Consider the following 6,080-nt stretch of genomic DNA (forward strand, 5'->3'; position numbering starts at 1 on the left):
CTGGCGAAGAGGAGGAGGAGGAGGAGGAGGAGAAGGAGGAGGAGGAGGAACGAGGGGAGCCGGCGCATCCCCACGTCGCCGCCGCCTTTCCAGCATCCACAGCTGATGTCATCTGCGGCAAATCCTCCCCGCGGCGGCCCCCGGAAGCAGGAAGGACGCGGGGGGCGAACAACGCCCCAAGGGTACGCTGAGAGGTGCGCCCCGCGCCCATCTCCCTGCTGCCAGCGCAGGTCTCGTGCCCCAGGGACATCCCTTGCGCCCTGTGCCCTTCGGGGCGGCACCACCCTGCCCCGGGCTCTGGCTCTGCCACTGGGGTCCTCGAGGCCCTCCTGGGGTCCCAGCCTTGAAGCAGGGCGATGAGGAGCCGCAGGTGATGCTTCGGCAGACCTGGGGAGCTCCTCTGGGAAGGCCGGCATCGGGGCTCCAGCTGCTACCCTCACGTCGAGGCATAAAAAAGCAGTTCCACTGCCCGGGACCAAGGGTCCTGTTTCTCCTGCATCTTGCTGTAGTATTGCAGGAGAATTTGAGTCATACAATGCACATACACAGAGCCAGCAATCTAAATATTCTTGCTACCTTTTTTTTTTTTTCATTTGAAAACAAGTCCCTTAGTAAGATGCTTCAATTGTATCCTCTCTGCATATATTCAAGGCACATCAGTATATGACTTACACTGGAGAAGTGTGGAAGAACACCATGAGAACAGATGGAGCAACGTAACATAAAGGTGCAAGGCATGAAGTGGTGCAAGCAATATACAGGCTGGGAATTGTTGAAGGAATCTGGTTTCTCAAGCATGTTATGATGTTGTGCCAGGTGCAGACTGTGGGAATGTTTTAGAGATGATTATGTTAGAACAAAGTATTTTTAAGTATGTAACAAATGGATCTATAAATCATATCTATAGATATCGGGTGTCTATAATTCTGTAGCAAAAACACACAATCAGGGTTTTATTAGCTGTTGGCTTAGTCATCTTAGTCTTTTATTAATTGGAATTCTGCACAAAAAAGTATTTAGATTAAGTATAAGCAGAGTTCTTGCCCTCATACACCCCAACAACAAAGCACTGGTTTTGGGAAAGCTGTTGCAACCCATACTCTCAAAGAGTCCAGAAGTTCAAACGGTTTTGTGTAACTAAATCTGACCAAACTCAAGCTGCTCCGGGGAGCAATGATACAAGAGAAAACCTTCCACTACAAAAACAAAGGTTTCATTCCTCTCCACATGAAAGTTACACATGTGCTCCATCATACTCACTAAGATCCACTCAAGATAAACTCAATCACTTCTGAAAAGTGTTTTATCCTCTCCCAAAATGGAATAGAGCAGTCAGATAAATCAGCCTTTCTTGAGATGTTCTTCTGACTTCACTGTCAGAAGCAAGGCACTAGTTAAAGCTAAGCGTCTTGTTTATATGCCCAGAGTGTTGTGGGAAAAAATTTCACTGTGACCTAGGAAAAGATCTAAACTTTTATAGCCGTTTTTTTAAGATAGCCTCCAGTCCCTGACTGAGAACACAGTTCCTCTGTGTTCACCTTCCAGTACCAACCACTCAAATTCACTGCCTGCTGCTTAGCAATAGAAAGTGCTTGTCATCAGTTGCGTTTTCCTAGAATATGCACTTTGTTCCAGGGAACAATGGACCCAAGCTAATTAACATGCATTTCAGGTTGTCACTACTAAATTATTTGTCTTACATGCCCAGAGGCACCCACAAGGATGGAAGCACCTTTGTTTTAGGTGCTGGTCCATAATGTTATTTCTGCCTACAGCACCTACTGGTTTTAATATGAATAATATCTATGCATAGATACAGCACTGAAAGCCTTGGGTATTATGATGTGATTTGTTTGGATGTTGCATTCAAAGTAAATTGTTTAAGCTGCCGTTAGTCTGGAGGTTCTAGACTGTGTGCAAGCACTTTTACAGCCATGTCAGATGGCTTAGATGGTAAAGAGCAGTGGTGCTTGTTCTTCACTAGATCTGGCACTGCTGATAGAACAAGCGCAAGGGCATAGATGCAAAAGTAGCAAAGTTCACTAAATGTTAATAGGTATAGAGTGTTCATCTGAGCACAGCTGTGACTATGGTGTTTCCTCGCTGATCCTGTCAGTTTCCATGGGGAAGTGCAGATGCCTACTTAGAAATAATGTCTACTCCCCTGTGGCCGCATCCTGTAAGACCCTCACCCTAACAATCTATTCTAATCATAGGTACCCTCAAGACTTGCCACATGGCACCCTCTGGAGAAACCAGCTTCTGGCTTCTCCCTCTGTGATATGTGGCTTTGGGGTATACCTTTATTCAATCAACAAGAGCAGATGGTCTCTGCGTCATGGAAGAGGCTTGCCAAAGGAACTTCCTAACTGGTTGTAGAATAGACTGGTAGTAGTTTCCACACATAAAGGTAGAATAATTACTTGCCTCTCGGGCACAGCAGGTTAAATGCATTACTCTGAGAAATGCACAGTTACACAAAATAACTCTAGATGCCTTTTAGCATTTTGTTATTTTAAGAAAAAATTGAGACTTGCACAACTGGAAAAATACTGTGGATTTGTAGTTTTGTGCATTTGAAAAGTAACAGGTGAAAAGAATGTATTGTATCAAGAAGAAAATGCTTACATGCAGGTAGGTAATGCAGATGCATTTGAAATAGCCTGCTGAGGTAGGTCTGTATTTTATATTCTCTTGTAAAACTATGCAGCTAGAACATGGCACAATAAAAGGTGAACTATTACAGTCAAACTGTCTTGTGATGGGAGGTGTGTCATACATCAAAATTCTAAGGATAAGGGGCTCCCTTTGGAAGAAAATGATCTTACGCTAAATTCCAGGGGTGCAGACCTCTGCCCTCATCTATTCAAAAGTATATGCCACTTCACCTGAGGTGGAATTCAGACAGGAGAAGGTGTTTTAATCTGCTGAATGTGTCTGAGGAAGCTGCAGGTTCCCAGCTCCATGGTAGGTGTTCGTGCTGTGACTCGCCCTGTTGGTACCTCACCTGGTTAGTTTTGTTTGTTATCATCTTTCCCTCTCTGGGAACCCATTTATATACTGGAATACAGAGCACATCACCAGATCTGCTGCTGGGTGGATTGTGGCAATGTGCTGTATAAAGCTGATTCAGTGTCATGTGACCCTTACTCTGAAAGTAATGCCATCATTGCCACTGATACCATGCTGGAGATAAATCTCATGGGTAATATACTTCAGTGGAAGAAACAGTAAAAATCATGTGTAGTGTGGAACGTGTCTTCCTCTTTTAAAGACACAGTGGTTGATAGTCACTGCTGCCTGGCTTTTGTTTGGTTTGCTTTGGTTTGGTTTTGTTCCTTTAGTATGTTCAATATTAGACTGGTGCCAGCCAATTGAATATGGTCAAACATTACACGTAGAGCTGGATTTTTCTTGAGGATCTGGTATTTAAAAAAGTAAACAGGCAGATTTAATTAAGGCTCTTGAAATCTAAAATTAGAACATGATTTTTGGTGGTGTATGCCATTTTTTACCCACTAATGTTGAAGTTTTGTTCAAGTAATCTTCAAGTTTTAAATGAGGTTTCAGTGATGCAAAGACTTAGCATCACTCAGGCTAACCTTAGGCTACCTTAGGCTAGCTCTCCAGGGCCAGATATTACACCAAGCATAAAAGAAATACATACCCATGTGCACTACTTCATCCCAATTTAAGAATTTTGCTGGAAGTGGATTCAGAACAGTCTTCACTGAGAGATACGTCAGTCTGAGGACTGCACAGTGTGTCATGAAGCAGGTTCCTACAGTGGGCAGGTTTTTGCAAGGAGAGGCAGTAAGGACGTTAGAGAGTAAGCATTGCTGTCCTACACCAGCAGTGACAGAATCACAGAATAGCTGAGGTTGGAAGAGACTTCTGGAGATCACCTTACAGTATGCTGCTCAGAGCTGTGTTCAACTGGGTTTGAACACACAACATCTCTGACCAACCTCTGGCATTGCTCCGTCACCCTCACAGTGTAAAAGTGTTCCCTGACTCCTGATGGAGTCAAATATATGCCACCAATATTAGAGTAAATAATGCCCATAACGTTTACCTCATCAGATGTCTTCCCAGTGTGACCTACTGTCACTCTGATTGCTCTCACTGCCCTGTGTGTGACCCCATGCTTCCTATTACCTGCAGCCAGCAGCTCTGCCATCCCCACACTGTCCAGCCTGCACCTCTCAGAGTGTCCTCCATAGGTTGCTCCTTTAGGGCATTGCTCCTTTAGGACATTGCTCCTTCAGGGCAGCTCAGCAGAGAGCAGGCACAGATGGACAATCTTCTCATCACCTAGACCCAGCTGAGCAGAAATGCTTTCCTGCAGCCACTGCCTGTGATGTGGTTAGCTGAGAACCCTGCACATTCTTGCAAGAACCTAGCCACGTGGTTCTGGTGGACAACTCCTCATGCCTTCGCCTACTCTTTTAGGAAGGGGGCATCCTCAGCTCTAACATCCTGAAGCTGGCACTGCTGGGGGAGCTTCTCCTGCAGCAGTGGTACAGCAAAGGCCAGGAGCATCAGAGAGCTGAGTCTGAGTGAGTGAGTGAGCAGCCAGGGACTTGGACTCTTTACAGAGGAGATAATTATTTTCCCTTTTAAGGTGGCACATGTTATGTTTAACTAAATACAAAACTCACTTCAAGTATTATAAATAATATTTTTTCAATTTCAACTATGACTTTTTAAGGATGAAATGACAGAATTTTTCATTTGCTTCAGGTGAAATATTCATTTCACTTAGTATTTCAGCTATTTCCCACTCATCCTACTTTTCCCATAGCCAGGGGAGAGTTAAATATTAAAGGAAAAAAAAATAGGGAAAGGAACAGTATTGCTTTTAAAAATAACACTTTCTCTCGCTTCCAGCTTTCCCCCTTGAAGTGAGAGAAAAATATCACCAACTAACATTTTGCTATTTTTTTTTTTCATTTTGCTCCCAATGGAAAAAATATTTTTTAAAGCATAATAACTTCCTTCTTTTTGCTAGGTGGAAAAAGAAGTTACAGGCAAAACCAGGAAAAATACTTTATTTAACTTCAGTGAGAATTAAATGAAAAAAATAGGAGTTTCCTCTTGACTATTTAAAAGAGACAGAACTCAACAATTTTGAATAAATTTTTTCTGAAACTTGCTATGAAAAAACACATAGTTTTGCATTAAAACATAACGATTGCTTCTCCACTGTTGGAGAGAAAATAGAGCAGTTTTAAGTAATGAGATCCTGTTTACTGGTTAGGATGACACTTAAAGTTCAGCAATAAATTTTAATAAAAGCACTGAAAGCAACTATACACATTGTACCTCAAAGCTGGAATTATAATTAAAACAGCAGTGGCAGCCATGAAAACAATGGTAAGACAACATGAATCAGCATCAACAGTATTTTTTGAGGGGTATCTGGAAGATGGGTGTTCCCACAAGGTGATGTTGGCTGCTGTAATCCCTGTGTTCAGCCTGACCATGGGCTGCCCTCCCTGTCTGCCCAGCAGCACTCCCTGTTCATGGCCCTGCTGGAACACCACTACCTATCCTCCATGATAGCTGATAGTCTTGTAGCTCACTGCAAGCACAGAGAAGAAAAATATGAAGAAAAATATGTTGGTTACACACTGCTCCATCTTAGCTATTTGGGTGACAGAGGTGCCTGGATGTGCCCCAGAGAAAAAGCACTATTGCACTCCTGACACCTGCCCTCTAGATACTTATAAGCAACAGTGAGGTTCCCCCTCACACTTTTCAAGGCTGAACAGACCCAGCTTCCTCAGCTTTTCCTCTTTTGGCAGATGCTTCAATCCTCTTTTCATCCTAGTGGATTTGTGCTAGGCTCTCTCTGGTGATTCTTTGTCCTTCATAAGCTGTGGAGCCCAGAACTGGACACAGTATTCCAGATGGGGCCTCACCAGGGCAGAGTATGGGAGAGGATAGCCTCCCACCATCCACCTGCTTGCTGCACTTCAGGATGCAGCCCAGGATGCCCTTGTTCTTCTTGGCCACAGGGGAACATTACTGGCTCATGATCATCGTCTTGTCCAGGTCTTTTCCACAGAGCTGCTTTC

This window comes from Calypte anna, chromosome Z, assembly GCF_003957555.1.
Source record: "Calypte anna isolate BGI_N300 chromosome Z, bCalAnn1_v1.p, whole genome shotgun sequence".
Taxonomy (NCBI): Eukaryota; Metazoa; Chordata; class Aves; order Apodiformes; family Trochilidae; genus Calypte; species Calypte anna.